At 53.6% G+C, this 18,245-nt stretch overlaps 1 non-coding gene and 90 pseudogenes across 1 annotated transcript; all 91 read left to right on the top strand.

The window, feature by feature from the left end:
• Positions 1-12: 12 nt before the first annotated feature.
• On the top strand, positions 13-141 carry LOC144185606 (5S ribosomal RNA; annotated as a pseudogene).
• A 56-nt stretch (positions 142-197) lies between these two features.
• LOC144183738 (5S ribosomal RNA) lies at positions 198-326 on the top strand (annotated as a pseudogene).
• Positions 327-567: 241 nt separating this feature from the next.
• LOC144182342 (5S ribosomal RNA) lies at positions 568-686 on the top strand (annotated as a pseudogene).
• Positions 687-742: 56 nt separating this feature from the next.
• LOC144184901 (5S ribosomal RNA) lies at positions 743-871 on the top strand (annotated as a pseudogene).
• A 56-nt stretch (positions 872-927) lies between these two features.
• LOC144185634 (5S ribosomal RNA) lies at positions 928-1,056 on the top strand (annotated as a pseudogene).
• A 56-nt stretch (positions 1,057-1,112) lies between these two features.
• LOC144186484 (5S ribosomal RNA) lies at positions 1,113-1,241 on the top strand (annotated as a pseudogene).
• Positions 1,242-1,297: 56 nt separating this feature from the next.
• On the top strand, positions 1,298-1,426 carry LOC144184201 (5S ribosomal RNA; annotated as a pseudogene).
• A 56-nt stretch (positions 1,427-1,482) lies between these two features.
• On the top strand, positions 1,483-1,611 carry LOC144186532 (5S ribosomal RNA; annotated as a pseudogene).
• A 56-nt stretch (positions 1,612-1,667) lies between these two features.
• Positions 1,668-1,786, top strand: LOC144188833 (5S ribosomal RNA; annotated as a pseudogene).
• Positions 1,787-1,842: 56 nt separating this feature from the next.
• Positions 1,843-1,971, top strand: LOC144183231 (5S ribosomal RNA; annotated as a pseudogene).
• A 56-nt stretch (positions 1,972-2,027) lies between these two features.
• Positions 2,028-2,146, top strand: LOC144181775 (5S ribosomal RNA; annotated as a pseudogene).
• A 56-nt stretch (positions 2,147-2,202) lies between these two features.
• LOC144183990 (5S ribosomal RNA) lies at positions 2,203-2,331 on the top strand (annotated as a pseudogene).
• A 56-nt stretch (positions 2,332-2,387) lies between these two features.
• On the top strand, positions 2,388-2,506 carry LOC144191410 (5S ribosomal RNA; annotated as a pseudogene).
• A 56-nt stretch (positions 2,507-2,562) lies between these two features.
• LOC144188832 (5S ribosomal RNA) lies at positions 2,563-2,681 on the top strand (annotated as a pseudogene).
• Positions 2,682-2,737: 56 nt separating this feature from the next.
• Positions 2,738-2,856, top strand: LOC144190525 (5S ribosomal RNA; annotated as a pseudogene).
• Positions 2,857-2,912: 56 nt separating this feature from the next.
• LOC144190380 (5S ribosomal RNA) lies at positions 2,913-3,036 on the top strand (annotated as a pseudogene).
• A 56-nt stretch (positions 3,037-3,092) lies between these two features.
• Positions 3,093-3,211, top strand: LOC144184607 (5S ribosomal RNA; annotated as a pseudogene).
• A 56-nt stretch (positions 3,212-3,267) lies between these two features.
• Positions 3,268-3,386, top strand: LOC144187853 (5S ribosomal RNA; annotated as a pseudogene).
• Positions 3,387-3,442: 56 nt separating this feature from the next.
• Positions 3,443-3,561, top strand: LOC144182777 (5S ribosomal RNA; annotated as a pseudogene).
• Positions 3,562-3,617: 56 nt separating this feature from the next.
• LOC144186753 (5S ribosomal RNA) lies at positions 3,618-3,746 on the top strand (annotated as a pseudogene).
• Positions 3,747-3,802: 56 nt separating this feature from the next.
• Positions 3,803-3,931, top strand: LOC144186258 (5S ribosomal RNA; annotated as a pseudogene).
• A 56-nt stretch (positions 3,932-3,987) lies between these two features.
• Positions 3,988-4,106, top strand: LOC144187166 (5S ribosomal RNA; annotated as a pseudogene).
• A 56-nt stretch (positions 4,107-4,162) lies between these two features.
• On the top strand, positions 4,163-4,281 carry LOC144191054 (5S ribosomal RNA; annotated as a pseudogene).
• A 56-nt stretch (positions 4,282-4,337) lies between these two features.
• On the top strand, positions 4,338-4,456 carry LOC144189989 (5S ribosomal RNA; annotated as a pseudogene).
• Positions 4,457-4,512: 56 nt separating this feature from the next.
• LOC144185701 (5S ribosomal RNA) lies at positions 4,513-4,631 on the top strand (annotated as a pseudogene).
• A 56-nt stretch (positions 4,632-4,687) lies between these two features.
• On the top strand, positions 4,688-4,806 carry LOC144183844 (5S ribosomal RNA; annotated as a pseudogene).
• A 242-nt stretch (positions 4,807-5,048) lies between these two features.
• LOC144185926 (5S ribosomal RNA) lies at positions 5,049-5,177 on the top strand (annotated as a pseudogene).
• Positions 5,178-5,233: 56 nt separating this feature from the next.
• Positions 5,234-5,352, top strand: LOC144188575 (5S ribosomal RNA; annotated as a pseudogene).
• A 58-nt stretch (positions 5,353-5,410) lies between these two features.
• Positions 5,411-5,529, top strand: LOC144186932 (5S ribosomal RNA; annotated as a pseudogene).
• A 56-nt stretch (positions 5,530-5,585) lies between these two features.
• Positions 5,586-5,704, top strand: LOC144187453 (5S ribosomal RNA; annotated as a pseudogene).
• Positions 5,705-5,760: 56 nt separating this feature from the next.
• On the top strand, positions 5,761-5,879 carry LOC144191131 (5S ribosomal RNA; annotated as a pseudogene).
• A 231-nt stretch (positions 5,880-6,110) lies between these two features.
• Positions 6,111-6,229, top strand: LOC144183808 (5S ribosomal RNA; annotated as a pseudogene).
• A 56-nt stretch (positions 6,230-6,285) lies between these two features.
• LOC144183380 (5S ribosomal RNA) lies at positions 6,286-6,404 on the top strand (annotated as a pseudogene).
• A 56-nt stretch (positions 6,405-6,460) lies between these two features.
• On the top strand, positions 6,461-6,579 carry LOC144182625 (5S ribosomal RNA; annotated as a pseudogene).
• Positions 6,580-6,635: 56 nt separating this feature from the next.
• Positions 6,636-6,754, top strand: LOC144188830 (5S ribosomal RNA; annotated as a pseudogene).
• A 56-nt stretch (positions 6,755-6,810) lies between these two features.
• LOC144183540 (5S ribosomal RNA) lies at positions 6,811-6,929 on the top strand (annotated as a pseudogene).
• Positions 6,930-6,985: 56 nt separating this feature from the next.
• Positions 6,986-7,114, top strand: LOC144184072 (5S ribosomal RNA; annotated as a pseudogene).
• Positions 7,115-7,170: 56 nt separating this feature from the next.
• LOC144187315 (5S ribosomal RNA) lies at positions 7,171-7,289 on the top strand (annotated as a pseudogene).
• A 221-nt stretch (positions 7,290-7,510) lies between these two features.
• Positions 7,511-7,629, top strand: LOC144188829 (5S ribosomal RNA; annotated as a pseudogene).
• A 44-nt stretch (positions 7,630-7,673) lies between these two features.
• Positions 7,674-7,792, top strand: LOC144183539 (5S ribosomal RNA; annotated as a pseudogene).
• A 56-nt stretch (positions 7,793-7,848) lies between these two features.
• LOC144186195 (5S ribosomal RNA) lies at positions 7,849-7,967 on the top strand (annotated as a pseudogene).
• A 56-nt stretch (positions 7,968-8,023) lies between these two features.
• On the top strand, positions 8,024-8,142 carry LOC144191043 (5S ribosomal RNA; annotated as a pseudogene).
• Positions 8,143-8,198: 56 nt separating this feature from the next.
• LOC144187645 (5S ribosomal RNA) lies at positions 8,199-8,317 on the top strand (annotated as a pseudogene).
• A 56-nt stretch (positions 8,318-8,373) lies between these two features.
• Positions 8,374-8,492, top strand: LOC144187644 (5S ribosomal RNA; annotated as a pseudogene).
• Positions 8,493-8,548: 56 nt separating this feature from the next.
• On the top strand, positions 8,549-8,667 carry LOC144191311 (5S ribosomal RNA; annotated as a pseudogene).
• Positions 8,668-8,723: 56 nt separating this feature from the next.
• LOC144190398 (5S ribosomal RNA) lies at positions 8,724-8,842 on the top strand (annotated as a pseudogene).
• Positions 8,843-8,898: 56 nt separating this feature from the next.
• On the top strand, positions 8,899-9,017 carry LOC144191031 (5S ribosomal RNA; annotated as a pseudogene).
• A 56-nt stretch (positions 9,018-9,073) lies between these two features.
• On the top strand, positions 9,074-9,192 carry LOC144189988 (5S ribosomal RNA; annotated as a pseudogene).
• Positions 9,193-9,248: 56 nt separating this feature from the next.
• On the top strand, positions 9,249-9,367 carry LOC144185689 (5S ribosomal RNA; annotated as a pseudogene).
• Positions 9,368-9,423: 56 nt separating this feature from the next.
• Positions 9,424-9,542, top strand: LOC144183832 (5S ribosomal RNA; annotated as a pseudogene).
• A 242-nt stretch (positions 9,543-9,784) lies between these two features.
• On the top strand, positions 9,785-9,913 carry LOC144186583 (5S ribosomal RNA; annotated as a pseudogene).
• Positions 9,914-9,969: 56 nt separating this feature from the next.
• LOC144188574 (5S ribosomal RNA) lies at positions 9,970-10,088 on the top strand (annotated as a pseudogene).
• A 58-nt stretch (positions 10,089-10,146) lies between these two features.
• LOC144186931 (5S ribosomal RNA) lies at positions 10,147-10,265 on the top strand (annotated as a pseudogene).
• A 56-nt stretch (positions 10,266-10,321) lies between these two features.
• LOC144187452 (5S ribosomal RNA) lies at positions 10,322-10,440 on the top strand (annotated as a pseudogene).
• Positions 10,441-10,496: 56 nt separating this feature from the next.
• Positions 10,497-10,615, top strand: LOC144191130 (5S ribosomal RNA; annotated as a pseudogene).
• Positions 10,616-10,846: 231 nt separating this feature from the next.
• On the top strand, positions 10,847-10,965 carry LOC144183807 (5S ribosomal RNA; annotated as a pseudogene).
• A 56-nt stretch (positions 10,966-11,021) lies between these two features.
• LOC144182878 (5S ribosomal RNA) lies at positions 11,022-11,140 on the top strand (annotated as a pseudogene).
• Positions 11,141-11,196: 56 nt separating this feature from the next.
• LOC144183379 (5S ribosomal RNA) lies at positions 11,197-11,315 on the top strand (annotated as a pseudogene).
• Positions 11,316-11,371: 56 nt separating this feature from the next.
• LOC144182624 (5S ribosomal RNA) lies at positions 11,372-11,490 on the top strand (annotated as a pseudogene).
• A 56-nt stretch (positions 11,491-11,546) lies between these two features.
• Positions 11,547-11,665, top strand: LOC144188828 (5S ribosomal RNA; annotated as a pseudogene).
• A 56-nt stretch (positions 11,666-11,721) lies between these two features.
• Positions 11,722-11,840, top strand: LOC144183537 (5S ribosomal RNA; annotated as a pseudogene).
• A 56-nt stretch (positions 11,841-11,896) lies between these two features.
• LOC144184071 (5S ribosomal RNA) lies at positions 11,897-12,025 on the top strand (annotated as a pseudogene).
• Positions 12,026-12,081: 56 nt separating this feature from the next.
• On the top strand, positions 12,082-12,200 carry LOC144187314 (5S ribosomal RNA; annotated as a pseudogene).
• Positions 12,201-12,421: 221 nt separating this feature from the next.
• LOC144188827 (5S ribosomal RNA) lies at positions 12,422-12,540 on the top strand (annotated as a pseudogene).
• A 56-nt stretch (positions 12,541-12,596) lies between these two features.
• On the top strand, positions 12,597-12,715 carry LOC144183536 (5S ribosomal RNA; annotated as a pseudogene).
• Positions 12,716-12,771: 56 nt separating this feature from the next.
• LOC144186194 (5S ribosomal RNA) lies at positions 12,772-12,890 on the top strand (annotated as a pseudogene).
• A 56-nt stretch (positions 12,891-12,946) lies between these two features.
• On the top strand, positions 12,947-13,065 carry LOC144191019 (5S ribosomal RNA; annotated as a pseudogene).
• Positions 13,066-13,121: 56 nt separating this feature from the next.
• Positions 13,122-13,240, top strand: LOC144187643 (5S ribosomal RNA; annotated as a pseudogene).
• A 56-nt stretch (positions 13,241-13,296) lies between these two features.
• LOC144187642 (5S ribosomal RNA) lies at positions 13,297-13,415 on the top strand (annotated as a pseudogene).
• Positions 13,416-13,471: 56 nt separating this feature from the next.
• LOC144191309 (5S ribosomal RNA) lies at positions 13,472-13,590 on the top strand (annotated as a pseudogene).
• A 56-nt stretch (positions 13,591-13,646) lies between these two features.
• LOC144190397 (5S ribosomal RNA) lies at positions 13,647-13,765 on the top strand (annotated as a pseudogene).
• A 56-nt stretch (positions 13,766-13,821) lies between these two features.
• On the top strand, positions 13,822-13,950 carry LOC144181929 (5S ribosomal RNA; annotated as a pseudogene).
• Positions 13,951-14,006: 56 nt separating this feature from the next.
• LOC144191007 (5S ribosomal RNA) lies at positions 14,007-14,125 on the top strand (annotated as a pseudogene).
• A 56-nt stretch (positions 14,126-14,181) lies between these two features.
• On the top strand, positions 14,182-14,300 carry LOC144187878 (5S ribosomal RNA). Its single transcript, XR_013324913.1, has one exon. It is a non-coding gene; the product is annotated as a 5S ribosomal RNA (ribosomal RNA).
• Positions 14,301-14,356: 56 nt separating this feature from the next.
• On the top strand, positions 14,357-14,475 carry LOC144190192 (5S ribosomal RNA; annotated as a pseudogene).
• A 56-nt stretch (positions 14,476-14,531) lies between these two features.
• On the top strand, positions 14,532-14,650 carry LOC144181773 (5S ribosomal RNA; annotated as a pseudogene).
• Positions 14,651-15,417: 767 nt separating this feature from the next.
• Positions 15,418-15,536, top strand: LOC144187847 (5S ribosomal RNA; annotated as a pseudogene).
• A 56-nt stretch (positions 15,537-15,592) lies between these two features.
• Positions 15,593-15,711, top strand: LOC144190708 (5S ribosomal RNA; annotated as a pseudogene).
• Positions 15,712-15,767: 56 nt separating this feature from the next.
• LOC144187247 (5S ribosomal RNA) lies at positions 15,768-15,886 on the top strand (annotated as a pseudogene).
• A 56-nt stretch (positions 15,887-15,942) lies between these two features.
• LOC144189919 (5S ribosomal RNA) lies at positions 15,943-16,061 on the top strand (annotated as a pseudogene).
• A 56-nt stretch (positions 16,062-16,117) lies between these two features.
• Positions 16,118-16,236, top strand: LOC144191238 (5S ribosomal RNA; annotated as a pseudogene).
• A 56-nt stretch (positions 16,237-16,292) lies between these two features.
• Positions 16,293-16,411, top strand: LOC144182206 (5S ribosomal RNA; annotated as a pseudogene).
• A 56-nt stretch (positions 16,412-16,467) lies between these two features.
• On the top strand, positions 16,468-16,586 carry LOC144191585 (5S ribosomal RNA; annotated as a pseudogene).
• Positions 16,587-16,642: 56 nt separating this feature from the next.
• LOC144184784 (5S ribosomal RNA) lies at positions 16,643-16,771 on the top strand (annotated as a pseudogene).
• Positions 16,772-16,827: 56 nt separating this feature from the next.
• Positions 16,828-16,956, top strand: LOC144185769 (5S ribosomal RNA; annotated as a pseudogene).
• A 56-nt stretch (positions 16,957-17,012) lies between these two features.
• LOC144191142 (5S ribosomal RNA) lies at positions 17,013-17,131 on the top strand (annotated as a pseudogene).
• Positions 17,132-17,187: 56 nt separating this feature from the next.
• LOC144187312 (5S ribosomal RNA) lies at positions 17,188-17,306 on the top strand (annotated as a pseudogene).
• Positions 17,307-17,362: 56 nt separating this feature from the next.
• On the top strand, positions 17,363-17,481 carry LOC144191012 (5S ribosomal RNA; annotated as a pseudogene).
• Positions 17,482-17,712: 231 nt separating this feature from the next.
• LOC144185895 (5S ribosomal RNA) lies at positions 17,713-17,841 on the top strand (annotated as a pseudogene).
• A 56-nt stretch (positions 17,842-17,897) lies between these two features.
• LOC144188034 (5S ribosomal RNA) lies at positions 17,898-18,016 on the top strand (annotated as a pseudogene).
• A 56-nt stretch (positions 18,017-18,072) lies between these two features.
• On the top strand, positions 18,073-18,191 carry LOC144191141 (5S ribosomal RNA; annotated as a pseudogene).
• Positions 18,192-18,245: the final 54 nt, after the last annotated feature.

The raw sequence follows: 18,245 nt of genomic DNA, 5'->3' as shown, positions 1-18,245 counted from the left end.
AAAAGCAGTACCGCTCACGGCCATACCACCCTGAAAAGGCCCGATCTCGCCCGATCTCGTCCGATCTCGGCAGCCAAGCATGGTTCGGCCTGGTTCGTACCTGATTGGTAGACCGCTTGGGAATACCAGGTGCTGTGAGCATCATGCCCCGCATCTTTTTCGACATTTTATGGGTGTCCATCTGCAAGAGCAGTACCGCTCACGGCCATACCACCCTGAAAAGGCCCGATCTCGCCCGATCTCGTCCGATCTCGGCAGCCAAGCATGGTTCGGCCTGGTTAGTACCTGATTGGGAGACCGGTTGGGAATACCAGGTGCTGTGAGCATCATACCCCGCACCTTTTTCGACATTTCATGGGTGTCCATCTGCAAGAGCAGTACCGCTCACGGCCATACCACCCTGATAAGGCCCGATCTCGCCCGATTTCGTCCGATCTCGGCAGCCAAGCAGGGTTCCGCCTGTTTAGTACCTGATTGGGAGACCGCTTGGGAATACCAGATGCTGTGAGCATCTTGCCCCGCATCTTTTTCGACATTTCATGGGTGTCCATCTGCAAAAGCAGTACCGCTCACGGCCATACCACCCTGAAAAGGCCCGATCTCGCCCGATCTAGGAAGCCAAGCATGGTTCGGCCTGGTTAGTACCTGATTGGGAGACCGCTTGGGAATACCAGGTGCTGTGAGCATCATACCCCGTATCTTTTTCGACATTTCATGGGTGTCCATCTGCTAGTGCAGTACCGCTCACGGCCATACCACCCTGAAAAGGCCCGATCTCGTCTGATCTCGTCCGATCTCGGAAGCCAAACATGGATCGGCCTGGTTAGTACCTAATTGGGAGACCGCTTGGGAATACCAGGTGCTGTGAGCATCATACCCCGCATCTTTTTTGACATTTCATGGGTGTCCATCTGCTAGTGCAGTACCGCTCACGGCCATACCACCCTGAAAAGGCCCGATCTCGTCCGATCTCGTCCGATCTAGGAAGCCAAGCATGGTTCGGCCTGGTTAGTACCTGATTGGGAGACCGCTTGGGAATACCAGGTGCTGTGAGCATCATACCCCGCATCTTTTTCGACATTTCATGGGTGTCCATCTGCTAGTGCAGTACCGCTCACAGCCATACCACCCTGAAAAGGCCCGATCTCGTCCGATCTCGTCCGATCTCGGCAGCCAAGCATGGTTCGTCCTGTTTAGTACCTGATTGGGAGACCGCTTGGGAATACCAGGTGCTGTGAGCATCATACCCCGCGTCTTTTTCGACATTTCATGGGTGTCCATCTGCAAGAGCAGTACCGCTCACGGCCATACCACCCTGATAAGGCCCGATCTCGCCCGATCTCGTCCGATCTCGGCAGCCAAGCATGGTTTGGCCTGGTTAGTACCTGATTGGGAGATCGCTTGGGAATACCAGGTGCTGTGAGCATCATACCCCGCATCTTTTTCGACATTTCATGGGTGTCCATCTGCTAGTGCAGTACCGCTCACGGCCATACCACCCTGAAAAGGCCCGATCTCGTCCGATCTCGTCCGATCTCGGAAGCCAAGCATGGATCGGCCTGTTTAGTACCTAATTGGGAGACCGCTTGTGAATACCAGGTGCTGTGAGCATCATACCCCGCATCTTTTTCGACATTTCATGGGTGTCCATCTGCAAGTGCAGTACTGCTCACGGCCATACCACCCTGAAAAGGCCCGATCTCGTCCGATCTCGGCAGCCAAGCATGGTTCGGCCTGTTTAGTACCTGATTGGGAGACCGCTTGGGAATACCAGGTGCTGTGAGCATCATACCCCGCATCTTTTTCGACATTTCATGGGTGTCCATCTGCAAGAGCAGTACCGCTCACGGCCATACCACCCTGATAAGGCCCGATCTCGCCCGATCTCGTCTGATCTCGGCAGCCAAGCATGGTTCGGCCTGGTTAGTACCTGATTGGGAGACCGCTTGGGAATACCAGGTGCTGTGAGCATCATACCCCGCATATTTTTCGACATTTCATGGGTGTCCATCTGCAAGAGCAGTACCGCTCACGGCCATACCACCCTGTAAAGGCCCGATCTCGTCCGATCTTAGAAGCCAAGCATGGTTCGGCCTGGTTAGTACCTGATTGGGAGACCGCTTGGGAATTCCAGGTGCTGTGAGCATCATACCCCGCATCTTTTTCGACATTTCATGGGTGTCCATCTGCTAGTGCAGTACCGCTCACGGCCATACAACCCTGATAAGGCCCGATCTCGTCCGATCTCGTCCGATCTCGGCAGCCAAGCATGGTTCGGCCTGTTTAGTACCTGAATGGGAGACCGCTTGGGAATACCAGGTGCTGTGAGCATCATACCTCGCATCTTTTTCGACATTTCATGGGTGTCCATCTGCAAGAGCAGTACCGCTCACGGCCATACCACCCTGAAAAGGCCCGATCTTGTCCGATCTCGGAAGTCAAGCATGGTTCGGTTTGGTTAGTACCTGATTGGGAGACCGCTTGGGAATACCAGGTGCTGTGAGCATCACACCACGCATCTTTTTCGACATTTCATGGGTGTCCATCTGCTAGTGCAGTACCGCTCACGGCCATACCACCCTGAAAAGGCCCGATCTCGTCCGATCTCGGCAGCCAAGCATGGTTCGGCCTGTTTAGTACCTGATTGGGAGACCGCTTGGGAATACCAGGTGCTGTGAGCATCATACCCCGCATCTTTTTCGACATTTCATGGGTGTCCATCTGCTAGTGCAGTACCGCTCACGGCCATACCACCCTGAAAAGGCCCGATCTCGTCCGATCTCGGCAGCCAAGCATGGTTCGGCCTGTTTAGTACCTGATTGGGACACCGCTTGGGAATACCAGGTGCTGTGAGCATCATACCCCGCATCTTTTTCGACATTTCATGGGTGTCCATCTGAAAGAGCAGTACCGCTCACGGCCATACCACCCTGAAAAGGAAAGGCCCGATCTCGTCCGATCTCGGAAGCCAAGCATGGTTCGGCCTGGTTAGTACCTGATTGGGAGACCGCTTGGGAATACCAGGTGCTGTGAGCATCATACCCCGCATCTTTTTCGACATTTCATGGGTGTCCATCTGCTAGTGCAGTACCGCTCACGGCCATACCACCCTGAAAAGGCCCGATCTCGTCCGACCCCGGCAGCCAAGCATGGTTCGGCCTGTTTAGTACCTGATTGGGAGACCGCTTCGGAATACCAGGTGCTGTGAGCATCATACCCCGCATCTTTTTCGACATTTCATGGGTGTCCATCTGCTAGTGCAGTACCGCTCACGGCCATTCCACCCTGAAAAGGCCCGATCTCGTCCGATCTCGGAAGCCAAGCATGGTTCGGCCTGGTTAGTACCTGATTGGGAGACCGCTTGGGAATACCAGGTGCTGTGAGCATCATACCCCGCATCTTTTTCGACATTTCATGGGTGTCCATCTGCAAGAATAGTACTGCTCACGGCCATACCACCCGGAAAAGGCCCGATCTCGCCCGATCTCGGAAGCCAAGCATGGTTCGGCCTGGTTAGTAGCTGATTGGGAGACCGCTTGGGAATACCAGGTGCTGTGAGCATCATACCCCGCATCTTTTTCGACATTTCATGGGTGTCCATCTGCAAGAGCAGTACCGCTCACGGCCATACCACCCTGATAAGGCCCGATCTCGCCCGATCTCGTCCGATCTCGGCAGCCAAGCATGGGTCGGCCTGGTTAGTACCTGATTGGGAGACCGCTTGGGAATACCACGTGCTGTGAGCATCATACCCCGCATCTTTTTCGACATTTCATGGGTGTCCATCTGCTAGTGCAGTACCGCTCACAGCCATACCACCCTGAAAAGGCCCGATCTCGTCCGATCTCGTCCGATCTCGGCAGCCAAGCATGGTTCGGCCTGGTTAGTACCTGATTGGGAGACCGCTTGGGAATACCACGTGCTGTGAGCATCATACCCCGCATCTTTTTCGACATTTCATGGGTGTCCATCTGCAAAAGCAGTACCGCTCACGGCCATACCACCCTGAAAAGGCCCGATCTCGCCCGTTCTCTGAAACCAAGCATGTTTCGGCCTGGTTAGTACCTGATTGGGAGACCGCTTGGGTATACCAGGTGCTGTGAGCATCATACCCCGCATCTTTTTCGACATTTCATGGGTGTCCATCTGCTGGTGCAGTACCGCTCACGGCCATACCACCCTGAAAAGGCCCGATCTCGTCCGATCTCGGAAGCCAAGCATGGTTCGGCCTGGTTAGTACCTGATTGGGAGACCGCTTGGGAATACCAGGTGCTGTGAGCATCATACCCCGCATCTTTTTCGATATTTCATGGGTGTCCATCTGCAAGAGCAGTACCGCTCACGGCCATACCACCCTGAAAAGGCCCGATCTCCTCCGATCTCGGAAGCCAAGCATGGTTTGGCCTGTTTAGTACCTGATTGGGAGACCGCTTGGGAATACCAGGTGCTGTGAGTATCATACCCCGCATCTTTTTCGACATTTCATGGGTGTCCATCTGCAAAAGCAGTACCGCTCACGGCCATACCACCCTGAAAAGGCCCGATCTCGTCCGATCTCGGAAGCCAAGCATGGTTCGGCCTGGTTAGTACCTGATTGGGAGACCGCTTGGGAATGCCAGGTGCTGTGAGCATCATACCCCGCATCTTTTTCGACATTTCATGGGTGTCCATCTGCAAGAGCAGTACCGCTCACGGCCATACCACCCTGAAAAGGCCCGATCTCGTTCGATCTCGGAAGCCAAGCATGGTACGGCCTGGTTAGTACCTGATTGGGAGACCGCTTGGGAATACCAGGTGCTGTGAGCATCATACCCCGCATCTTTTTCGACATTTCATGGGTGTCCATCTGCTAGTGCAGTACCGCTCACGGCCATACCACCCTGAAAAGGCCCGATCTCGCCCGATCTCGTCCGATCTCGGGAGCCAAGCAGGGTTCCGCCTGTTTTGTACCTGAATGGGGTGACCGCTTGGGAATACCAGGTGCTGTGAGCATCTTGCCCCGCATCTTTTTCGACATTTCATGGGTGTCCATCTGCAAGAGCAGTACCGCTCACGGCCATACCACCCTGAAAAGGCCTGATCTCGTCCGATCTCGTCCGATCTCGGAAGCCAAGCATGGTTCGGCCTGTTTAGTACCTGATTGGGAGACCGCTTGGGAATACCAGGTGCTGTGAGAACCATGCCCCGCATCTTTTTCGACATTTCATGGGTGTCCATCTGCAAGAGCAGTACTGTTCACGGCCATACCACCCTGAAAAGGCCCGATCTTGTCCGATCTCGGCAGCCAAGCATGGTTGGGCCTGGTTAGTACCTGATTGGGAGACTGCTTGGGAATACCAGGTGCTGTGAGCATCATACCCCGCATATCTTTTTCGACATTTCATGGGTGTCCATCTGCAAGAGCAGTACCGCTCACGGCCATACCAACCTGAAAAGGCCCGATCTCGTCCGATCTCGGAAGCCAAGCATCGTTCTGCCTGTTTAGTACCTGATTGGGAGACTGCTTGGGAATACCAGGTGCTGTGAGCATCTTGCCCCGCATCTTTTTCGACATTTCATGGGTGTCCATCTGCAAGAGCAGTACCGCTTACGGCCATACCACCCTGAAAAGGCCCGATCTCGTCCGATCTCGGAAGTCAAGCATGGTTCGGCCTGTTTAGTACCTGATTGGGAGACCGCTTGGGAATACCAGGTGCTGTGAGCATCATACCCCGCATCTTTTTCGACATTTCATGGGTGTCCATCTGCAAGAGCAGTGCTGCTCACGGCCATACCACCCTGAAAAGGCCCGATCTCTTTTGATCCCGGAAGCCAAGCATGGTTTGGCCTGGTTAGTACCTGATTGGGAGACCGCTTGGGAATACCAGGTGCTGTGAGCATCATACCCCGCATCTTTTTCGACATTTCATGGGTGTCCATCTGCAAGAGCAGTACCGCTCACGGCCATACCACCCTGAAAAGGCCCGATCTCGTCCGATCTCGGCAGCCCAGCATGTGTCGGCCTGGTTAGTACCTGGTTGTGAGACCGCTTGGGAATACCAGGTAATGTGAGCATCATACCCCGCATCTTTTTCGACATTTCATGGGTGTCCATCTGCTAGTGCAGTACCGCTCATGGCCATACCACCCTGAAAAGGCCCGATCTCGTCCGATCTCGGCAGCCAACCATGGTTCGGCCTGTTTAGTACCTGATTGGGAGACCGCTTCGGAATACCAGGTGCTGTGAGCATCATACCCCGCATCTTTTTCGACATTTCATGGGTGTCCATCTGCAAGAGCAGTACTGCTCAAGGCCATACCACCCTGAAAAGGCCCGATCTCGTCCGATATCGGAAGCCAAGCATGGTTCGGCCTGGTCAGTACCTGATTGGGAGACCGCTTGGGAATACCAGGTGCTGTGAGCATCATACCCCGCATCTTTTTCGACATTTCATGGGTGTCCATCTGCTAGTGCAGTACTGCTCACGGCCATACCACCCTGAAAAGGCCCGATCTCGTCCGATCTCGGCAGCCAAGCATGGTTCGGCCTGTTTAGTACCTGATTGGGAGACAGCTTGGGAATACCAGGTGCTGTGAGCATCATACCCCGCATCTTTTTCGACATTTCATGGGTGTCCATCTGCAAGTGCAGTACTGCTCACGGCCATACCACCCTGAAAAGGCCCGATCTCGTCCGATCTCGGCAGCCAAGCATGGTTCGGCCTGTTTAGTACCTGATTGGGAGACCGCTTGGGAATACCAGGTGCTGTGAGCATCATACCCCGCATCTTTTTCGACATTTCATGGGTGTCCATCTGCTGGTAGAGTACCGCTCATGGCCATACCACCCTGAAAAGGCCCGATCTCGTCCAATCTCGGAAGCCAAGCATGGTTTGGCCTGGTTAGTACCTGATTGGGAGACCGCTTGGGAATACCAGGTGCTCTGAGTATCATACCCCGCATCTTTTTCGACATTTCATGGGTGTCCATCTGCAGGAGCAGTACCGCTCACGGCCATACCACCCTGAAAAGGCCCGATCTCGCCCGATCTCGTCCGATCTCGGCAGCCAAGCATGGTTCGGCCTGGTTAGTACATGATTGGGAGACCGCTTGGGAATACCAGGTGCTGTGAGCATCATACCCCGCATCTTTTTCGACATTTCATGGGTGTCCATCTGCTAGTGCAGTACCGCTCACGGCCATACCACCCTGAAAAGGCCCGATCTCGTCCGATCTCGGAAGCCAAGCATGGTTCGGCCTGGTCAGTACCTGATTGGGAGACCGCTTGGGAATACCAGGTGCTGTGAGCATCATACCCCGCATCTTTTTCGACATTTCATGGGTGTCCATCTGCTAGTGCAGTACTGCTCACGGCCATACCACCCTGAAAAGGCCCGATCTCGGCAGCCAAGCATGGTTCGGCCTGTTTAGTACCTGATTGGGAGACAGCTTGGGAATACCAGGTGCTGTGAGCATCATACCCCGCATCTTTTTCGACATTTCATGGGTGTCCATCTGCAAGTGCAGTACTGCTCACGGCCATACCACCCTGAAAAGGCCCGATCTCGTCCGATCTCGGCAGCCAAGCATGGTTCGGCCTGTTTAGTACCTGATTGGGAGACCGCTTGGGAATACCAGGTGCTGTGAGCATCTTTTTCGACATTTCATGGGTGTCCATCTGCTGGTAGAGTACCGCTCATGGCCATACCACCCTGAAAAGGCCCGATCTCGTCCAATCTCGGAAGCCAAGCATGGTTTGGCCTGGTTAGTACCTGATTGGGAGACCGCTTGGGAATACCAGGTGCTCTGAGTATCATACCCCGCATCTTTTTCGACATTTCATGGGTGTCCATCTGCAGGAGCAGTACCGCTCACGGCCATACCACCCTGAAAAGGCCCGATCTCGCTCGCTCTCGGCAGCCAAGCATGGTTCGGCCTGGTTAGTACCTGATTGGGAGACAGCTTGGGAATACCAGGTGCTGTGAGCATCATACCCCGCATCTTTTTCGACATTTCATGGGTGACCATCTGCTAGTAGAGTACCGCTCACGGCCATACCACCCTGAAAAGGCCCGATCTCGTCCGATCTCGGAAGCCAAGCATGGTTCGGCCTGGTTAGTACCTGATTGGGAGACCGCTTGGGAATACCAGGTGCTGTGAGCATCATACCCCGCATCTTTTTCGACATTTCATGGGTGTCCATCTGCTAGTGCAGTAGCGCTCACGGCCATACCACCCTGAAAAGGCCCGATCTCGTCCGATCTCGGAAGCCAAGCATGGTTCGGCCTGTTTAGTACCTGATTGGGAGACCGCTTGGGAATACCAGGTGCTGTGAGCATCATACCCCGCATCTTTTTCGACATTTCATGGGTGTCCATCTGCTAGTGCAGTACCGCTCACGGCCATACCACCCTGAAAAGGCCCGATCTCGTCCGATCTCGGAAGCCAAGCATGGTTCGGCCTGTTTAGTACCTGATTGGGAGACCGCTTGGGAATACCAGGTGCTGTGAGCATCATACCCCGCATCTTTTTCGACATTTCATGGGTGTCCATCTGCAAGAGCAGTACTGCTAACGGCCATACCACCCTGAAAAGGCCCGATCTCGTCCAAACTCGGAAGCCAAGCATGGTTCGGCCTGGTTAGTACCTGATTGGGAGACCGCTTGGGAATACCAGGTGCTGTGGGCTTCATACCCCGCATCTTTTTCGACATTTCATGGGTGTCCATCTGCATGAGCAGTACTGCTCGCGGCCATACCACCCTGAAAAGGCCCGATCTCGTCCGATCTCGGAAGCCAAGCATGGTTCAGCCTGGTTAGTACCTGATTGGGAGACCGCTTGGGAATACCAGGTGCTGTGAGCATCATACCCCGCATCTTTTTCGACATTTCATGGGTGTCCATCTGCTAGTGCAGTACCGCTCACGGCCATACCACCCTGAAAAGGCCCGATCTCGTCCGATCTCGGAAGCCAAGCATGGTTCGGCCTGGTTAGTACCTGATTGGGAGACCGCTTGGGAATACCAGGTGCTGTGAGCATCATACCCCGCATCTTTTTCGATATTTCATGGGTGTCCATCTGCAAGAGCAGTACCGCTCACGGCCATACCACCCTGAAAAGGCCCGATCTCCTCCGATCTCGGAAGCCAAGCATGGTTTGGCCTGTTTAGTACCTGATTGGGAGACCGCTTGGGAATACCAGGTGCTGTGAGTATCATACCCCGCATCTTTTTCGACATTTCATGGGTGTCCATCTGCAAAAGCAGTACCGCTCACGGCCATACCACCCTGAAAAGGCCCGATCTCGTCCGATCTCGGAAGCCAAGCATGGTTCGGCCTGGTTAGTACCTGATTGGGAGACCGCTTGGGAATGCCAGGTGCTGTGAGCATCATACCCCGCATCTTTTTCGACATTTCATGGGTGTCCATCTGCAAGAGCAGTACCGCTCACGGCCATACCACCCTGAAAAGGCCCGATCTCGTTCGATCTCGGAAGCCAAGCATGGTACGGCCTGGTTAGTACCTGATTGGGAGACCGCTTGGGAATACCAGGTGCTGTGAGCATCATACCCCGCATCTTTTTCGACATTTCATGGGTGTCCATCTGCTAGTGCAGTACCGCTCACGGCCATACCACCCTGAAAAGGCCCGATCTCGCCCGATCTCGTCCGATCTCGGGAGCCAAGCAGGGTTCCGCCTGTTTTGTACCTGAATGGGGTGACCGCTTGGGAATACCAGGTGCTGTGAGCATCTTGCCCCGCATCTTTTTCGACATTTCATGGGTGTCCATCTGCAAGAGCAGTACCGCTCACGGCCATACCACCCTGAAAAGGCCTGATCTCGTCCGATCTCGTGCGATCTCGGAAGCCAAGCATGGTTCGGCCTGTTTAGTACCTGATTGGGAGACCGCTTGGGAATACCAGGTGCTGTGAGAACCATGCCCCGCATCTTTTTCGACATTTCATGGGTGTCCATCTGCAAGAGCAGTACTGTTCACGGCCATACCACCCTGAAAAGGCCCGATCTTGTCCGATCTCGGCAGCCAAGCATGGTTGGGCCTGGTTAGTACCTGATTGGGAGACTGCTTGGGAATACCAGGTGCTGTGAGCATCATACCCCGCATATCTTTTTCGACATTTCATGGGTGTCCATCTGCAAGAGCAGTACCGCTCACGGCCATACCAACCTGAAAAGGCCCGATCTCGTCCGATCTCGGAAGCCAAGCATCGTTCTGCCTGTTTAGTACCTGATTGGGAGACTGCTTGGGAATACCAGGTGCTGTGAGCATCTTGCCCCGCATCTTTTTCGACATTTCATGGGTGTCCATCTGCAAGAGCAGTACCGCTTACGGCCATACCACCCTGAAAAGGCCCGATCTCGTCCGATCTCGGAAGTCAAGCATGGTTCGGCCTGTTTAGTACCTGATTGGGAGACCGCTTGGGAATACCAGGTGCTGTGAGCATCATACCCCGCATCTTTTTCGACATTTCATGGGTGTCCATCTGCAAGAGCAGTGCTGCTCACGGCCATACCACCCTGAAAAGGCCCGATCTCTTTTGATCCCGGAAGCCAAGCATGGTTTGGCCTGGTTAGTACCTGATTGGGAGACCGCTTGGGAATACCAGGTGCTGTGAGCATCATACCCCGCATCTTTTTCGACATTTCATGGGTGTCCATCTGCAAGAGCAGTACCGCTCACGGCCATACCACCCTGAAAAGGCCCGATCTCGTCCGATCTCGGCAGCCCAGCATGTGTCGGCCTGGTTAGTACCTGGTTGTGAGACCGCTTGGGAATACCAGGTAATGTGAGCATCATACCCCGCATCTTTTTCGACATTTCATGGGTGTCCATCTGCTAGTGCAGTACCGCTCATGGCCATACCACCCTGAAAAGGCCCGATCTCGTCCGATCTCGGCAGCCAACCATGGTTCGGCCTGTTTAGTACCTGATTGGGAGACCGCTTCGGAATACCAGGTGCTGTGAGCATCATACCCCGCATCTTTTTCGACATTTCATGGGTGTCCATCTGCTAGTGCAGTACCGCTCACGGCCATACCACCCTGAAAAGGCCCGATCTCGTCTGATCTCGGAAGCCAAGCATAGTTCGGCCTGTTTAGTACCTGATTAGGAGACCGCTTGGGAATACCAGGTGCTGTGAGCATCATACCCCGCATCTTTTTCGACATTTCATGGGTGTCCATCTGCAAGAGCAGTACTGCTCAAGGCCATACCACCCTGAAAAGGCCCGATCTCGTCCGATATCGGAAGCCAAGCATGGTTCGGCCTGGTCAGTACCTGATTGGGAGACCGCTTGGGAATACCAGGTGCTGTGAGCATCATACCCCGCATCTTTTTCGACATTTCATGGGTGTCCATCTGCTAGTGCAGTACTGCTCACGGCCATACCACCCTGAAAAGGCCCGATCTCGTCCGATCTCGGCAGCCAAGCATGGTTCGGCCTGTTTAGTACCTGATTGGGAGACAGCTTGGGAATACCAGGTGCTGTGAGCATCATACCCCGCATCTTTTTCGACATTTCATGGGTGTCCATCTGCAAGTGCAGTACTGCTCACGGCCATACCACCCTGAAAAGGCCCGATCTCGTCCGATCTCGGCAGCCAAGCATGGTTCGGCCTGTTTAGTACCTGATTGGGAGACCGCTTGGGAATACCAGGTGCTGTGAGCATCATACCCCGCATCTTTTTCGACATTTCATGGGTGTCCATCTGCTGGTAGAGTACCGCTCATGGCCATACCACCCTGAAAAGGCCCGATCTCGTCCAATCTCGGAAGCCAAGCATGGTTTGGCCTGGTTAGTACCTGATTGGGAGACCGCTTGGGAATACCAGGTGCTCTGAGTATCATACCCCGCATCTTTTTCGACATTTCATGGGTGTCCATCTGCAGGAGCAGTACCGCTCACGGCCATACCACCCTGAAAAGGCCCGATCTCGCCCGATCTCGTCCGATCTCGGCAGCCAAGCATGGTTCGGCCTGGTTAGTACATGATTGGGAGACCGCTTGGGAATACCAGGTGCTGTGAGCATCATACCCCGCATCTTTTTCGACATTTCATGGGTGTCCATCTGCTAGTGCAGTACCGCTCACGGCCATACCACCCTGAAAAGGCCCGATCTCGTCCGATCTCGGAAGCCAAGCATGGTTCGGCCTGGTCAGTACCTGATTGGGAGACCGCTTGGGAATACCAGGTGCTGTGAGCATCATACCCCGCATCTTTTTCGACATTTCATGGGTGTCCATCTGCTAGTGCAGTACTGCTCACGGCCATACCACCCTGAAAAGGCCCGATCTCGGCAGCCAAGCATGGTTCGGCCTGTTTAGTACCTGATTGGGAGACAGCTTGGGAATACCAGGTGCTGTGAGCATCATACCCCGCATCTTTTTCGACATTTCATGGGTGTCCATCTGGAAGTGCAGTACTGCTCACGGCCATACCACCCTGAAAAGGCCCGATCTCGTCCGATCTCGGCAGCCAAGCATGGTTCGGCCTGTTTAGTACCTGATTGGGAGACCGCTTGGGAATACCAGGTGCTGTGAGCATCATACCCCGCATCTTTTTCGACATTTCATGGGTGTCCATCTGCTGGTAGAGTACCGCTCATGGCCATACCACCCTGAAAAGGCCCGATCTCGTCCAATCTCGGAAGCCAAGCATGGTTTGGCCTGGTTAGTACCTGATTGGGAGACCGCTTGGGAATACCAGGTGCTCTGAGTATCATACCCCGCATCTTTTTCGACATTTCATGGGTGTCCATCTGCAGGAGCAGTACCGCTCACGGCCATACCACCCTGAAAAGGCCCGATCTCGCTCGCTCTCGGCAGCCAAGCATGGTTCGGCCTGGTTAGTACCTGATTGGGAGACAGCTTGGGAATACCAGGTGCTGTGAGCATCATACCCCGCATCTTTTTCGACATTTCATGGGTGACCATCTGCTAGTAGAGTACCGCTCACGGCCATACCACCCTGAAAAGGCCCGATCTCGTCCGATCTCGGAAGCCAAGCATGGTTCGGCCTGGTTAGTACCTGATTGGGAGACCGCTTGGGAATACCAGGTGCTGTGAGCATCATACCCCGCATCTTTTTCGACATTTCATGGGTGTCCATCTGCTAGTGCAGTAGCGCTCACGGCCATACCACCCTGAAAAGGCCCGATCTCGTCCGATCTCGGAAGCCAAGCATGGTTCGGCCTGTTTAGTACCTGATTGGGAGACCGCTTGGGAATACCAGGTGCTGTGAGCATCATACCCCGCATCTTTTTCGACATTTCATGGGTGTCCATCTGCTAGTGCAGTACCGCTCACGGCCATACCACCCTGAAAAGGCCCGATCTCGTCCGATCTCGGAAGCCAAGCATGGTTCGGCCTGTTTAGTACCTGATTGGGAGACCGCTTGGGAATACCAGGTGCTGTGAGCATCATACCCCGCATCTTTTTCGACATTTCATGGGTGTCCATCTGCAAGAGCAGTACTGCTAACGGCCATACCACCCTGAAAAGGCCCGATCTCGTCCAAACTCGGAAGCCAAGCATGGTTCGGCCTGGTTAGTACCTGATTGGGAGACCGCTTGGGAATACCAGGTGCTGTGGGCTTCATACCCCGCATCTTTTTCGACATTTCATGGGTGTCCATCTGCATGAGCAGTACTGCTCGCGGCCATACCACCCTGAAAAGGCCCGATCTCGTCCGATCTCGGAAGCCAAGCATGGTTCAGCCTGGTTAGTACCTGATTGGGAGACCGCTTGGGAATACCAGGTGCTGTGAGCATCATACCCCGCATCTTTTTCGACATTTCATGGGTGTCCATCTGCATGAGCAGTACCGCTCACGGCCATACCACCCTGAAAAGGCCCGATCTCGCCCGATCTCGTCCGATCTCGGCAGCCAAGCATGGTTCGGCCTGGTTAGTACCTGATTGGGAGACCGCTTGGGAATACCAGGTGCTGTGAGCATCATACCCCGCATCTTTTTCGACATTTCATGGGTGTCCATCTGCTAGTGCAGTACCGCTCACGGCCATACCACCCTGAAAAGGCCCGATCTCGTCCGATCTCGGAAGCCAAGCATGGTTCGGCCTGGTTAGTACCTGATTGGGAGACCGCTTGGGAATACCAGGTGCTGTGAGCATCATACCCCGCATCTTTTTCGACATTTCATGGGTGTCCATCTGCAAGGGCAGTATCGCTCACGGCCATACCACCCTGAAAAGGCCCGATCTCGTCCGATCTCGGAAGCTAAGCATGGTTCGGCCTGGTTAGTACCTTATTGGGAGACCGCTTGGGAATACCAGGTGCTGTGAGCATCATACCCCGCATCTTTTTCGACATTTCATGGGTGTCCATCTGCAAGAGCAGTACCGCTCACGGCCATACCACCCTGAAAAGGCCCGATCTCGTCCGATCTAGGAAGCCAAGCATGGTTCGGCCTGGTTAGTACCTGATTGGGAGACCGCTTGGGAATACCAGGTGCTGTGAGCATCATACCCCGCATCTTTTTCGACATTTCATGGGTGTCCATCTGCTAGTGCAGTACCGCTCACGGCCATACCACCCTGAAAAGGCCCGATCTCGCCCGATCTCGGAAGCCAAGCATGGTTCGGCCTGTTTAGTACCTGATTGGGAGACCGCTTGGGAATACCAGGTGCTGTGTGCATCATACCCCGCATCTTTTTCGACATTTCATGGGTGTCTGTTGGGTTTGTTCTGTTTTACTATTATAATAGTTATATTAATTCATTTCTTTATTAAATCATTCTCTTTCTTTTCTCTGTATTAATTCATTACTTTGTTAAATCATTCTCTTTCTGTTTTTCAAAAGTGTTGAGGTCACACCAAGTCATCTTTAACCTGGACAGCCTGTTCTAGGATGGTTATACAGATAATCCACCCAATCTGGGTCCTTGAGATTTGGTGGGCCCTTGGTGACGAGGACAGGGCTATTCGGACAATAACAAGAATATTGTTATCGTTATGTAACCGTACACTTCGGGTTTTTCTGTATGTAACGATTAACGATTATATGATTATGATTATATTATATGATTCTTAGGTCAAGGAGGTTGTATAATTACTCTAATCTACATGTTGTTAGGTCTAGTCCCTGTTTTTGTTATTAGTAAAATACTTTGATTGTTATTGTAGTCCCAGATGTTGTTTTTACTCATACGTGATGGAATGATCAACAACTCTGTAACTTGTGACCATAAGAATGGGACGAAAACGTCTATTCGGGAAGACGTTCGGAAGTTGTAAGGTGACACTTGCTGTAACGCTCCCCTCCGGAGGCTTTTATCTGTTGTATCCATTTCTATTTAATTAAATGTCAATAATTGAATAAGATGTCTTCCTGCAGTTATTGATAATTACGGACGAAGGTAATTATTAATGAACCTGACAGTGTCCATCTGCTAGTGCAGTACCGCTCACGGCCATACCACCCTGAAAAGGCCCGATCTCGTCCGGTCTCGGAAGCCAAGCAAGGTTCGGCCTGGTTAGTACCTGATTGGGAGACCGCTTGGGAATACCAGGTGCTGTGAGCATCATACCCCGCATCTTTTTCGACATTTCATGGGTGTCCATCTGCTAGTGCAGTACCGCTCACGGCCATACCACCCTGAAAAGGCCCGATCTCGTCCGATCTCGGAAGCCAAGCATCGTTCGGCCTGTTTAGTACCTGATTGGGAGACCGCTTGGGAATACCAGGTGCTGTGAGCATCATACCCCGCATCTTTTTCGACATTTCATGGGTGTCCATCTGCAAGAGCAGTACCGCCCACGGCCATACCACCCTGAAAAGGCCCGATCTCGTCCGATCTTTGAAGCCAAGCATCGTTCGGCCTGTTTAGTACCTGATTGGGAGACTGCTTGGGAATACCAGGTGCTGTGAGCATCATACCCCGCATCTTTTTCGACATTTCATGGGTGTCCATCTGCAAGAACAGTACTGCTCACGGCCATACCACCCTGAAAAGGCCCTATCTCGTCCGATCTTGGAAGCTAAGCATGGTTCGGCCTGTTTAGTACCTGATTGGGAGACCGCTTGGGAATACCAGGTGCTGTGAGCATCATACCCCGCATCTTTTTCGACATTTCATGGGTGTCCATCTGCAAGAGCAGTACCGCTCATGGCCATACCACCCTGAAAAGGCCTGATCTCGCCCGATCTCGGAAGCCAAGCATGGTTCGGCCTGGTTAGTACCTGATTGGGAGACCGCTTGGGAATACCAGGTGCTGTGAGCATCATACCCCGCATCTTTTTCGACATTTCATGGGTGTCCATCTGCTAGTGCAGTACCGCTCACGGCCATACCACCCTGAAAAGGCCCGATCTCGTCCGGTCTTGGAAGCCAAGCATGGCTCGGCCTGGTTAGTACCTGATTGGGAGACCGCTTGGGAATACCAGGTACTGTGAGCATCATACCCCGCATCTTTTTCGACATTTCATGGGTGTCCATCTGCAGGAGCAGTACCGCTCACGGCCATACCACCCTGAAAAGGCCCGATCTCGCCCGATCTCGGCCGCCAAGCATGGTTCGGCCTGGTTAGTACCTGATTGGGAGACCGCTTGGGAATACCAGGTGCTGTGAGCATCATACCCCGCATCTTTTTCGACATTTCATGGGTGTCCATCTGCAAGGGCAGTATCGCTCACGGCCATACCACCCTGATAAGGCCCGATCTCGTCCGATCTCGTCCGATCTCGGCAGCCAAGCATGGTTTGGCCTGTTTAGTACCTGATTGGGAGACCGCTTGGGAATACCAGGTGCTGTGAGCATCATACCCAGCATCTTTTTCGACATTTCATGGGTGTCCATCTGCTAGTGCAGTACCGCTCACGGCCATACCACCCTGATAAGGTCCGATCTCGTCCGATCTCGTCCGATCTCGGCAGCCAAGCATGGTTCGGCCTGTTTAGTACCTGATTGGGAGACCGCTTGGGAATACCAGGTGCTGTGAGCATCATACCCCGCATCTTTTTCGACATTTCATGGGTGTCCATCTGCAAGAGCAGTACCGCTCACGGCCATACCACCCTGAAAAGGCCCGATCTCGCCCGATTTCGGAAGCCAAGCATGGTACGGCCTGGTTAGTACCTGATTGGGAGACCGCTTGGGAATACCAGGTGCTGTGAGCATCATACCCCGCATCTTTTTCGACATTTCATGGGTGTCCATCTGCTAGGACAGTACCGCTCACGGCCATACCACCCTGAAAAGGCCCGATCTCGTCCGATCTCGGAAGCCAAGCATGGTTCGGCCTGGTCAGTACCTGATTGGGAGACCGCTTGGGAATACCAGGTGCTGTGAGCATCTTGCCCCGCATCTTTTTCGACATTTCATGGGTGTCCGTCTGCTAGTGCAGTACCGCTCACGGCCATACCACCCTGAAAAGGCCCGATCTCGTCTGATCTCGGAAGCCAAGCATTGTTCGGCCTGTTTAGTACCTGATTGGGAGACCGCTTGGGAATACCAGGTGCTGTGAGCATCTTGCCCCGCATCTTTTTCGACATTTCATGGGTGTCCATCTGCAAGAGCAATACCGCTCTCGGCCATACCACCCTGAAAAGGCCCCATCTCGTCCGATCTCGGAAGCCAAGGATGGTTCGGCCTGGTTAGTACCTGATTGGGAGACCGCTTGGGAATACAAGGTCCTGTGAGCATCATACGCCGCATCTTATTCGACATTTCATGGGTGTCCATCTGCAAGAGCAGTACCGCTCACGGCCATACCACCCTGATAAGGCCCGATCTTGCCCGATCTCGTCCGATCTCGGAAGCCAAGCATGGTTCGGCCTGTTTAGTACCTGATTGGGAGACCGCTTGGGAATACCAGGTGCTGTGAGAACCATGCCCCTTATCTTTTTCGACATTTCATGGGTGTCCATCTGCTAATGCAGTACCGCTCACGGCCATACCACCCTGAAAAGGCCCGATCTCGTCCGATCTCGGAAGCCAAGCATAGTTTGGCCTGGTTAGTACCTGATTGGGAGACCGCTTGGGAATACCAGGTGCTGTGAGCATCATACCCCGCATCTTTTTCGACATTTCATGGGTGTCCATCTGCAAGAGCAGTACCGCTCACGGCCATACCACCCTGAAAAGGCCCGATCTCGCCCGATTTCGGAAGCCAAGCATGGTACGGCCTGGTTAGTACCTGATTGGGAGACCGCTTGGGAATACCAGGTGCTGTGAGCATCATACCCCGCATCTTTTTCGACATTTCATGGGTGTCCATCTGCTAGTGCAGTA

This window comes from Stigmatopora nigra, unplaced genomic scaffold (assembly GCF_051989575.1).
Source record: "Stigmatopora nigra isolate UIUO_SnigA unplaced genomic scaffold, RoL_Snig_1.1 HiC_scaffold_24, whole genome shotgun sequence".
In the NCBI taxonomy this organism is placed as follows: Eukaryota; Metazoa; Chordata; class Actinopteri; order Syngnathiformes; family Syngnathidae; genus Stigmatopora; species Stigmatopora nigra.
This window is presented reverse-complemented; position numbering and strand designations above follow the sequence as displayed.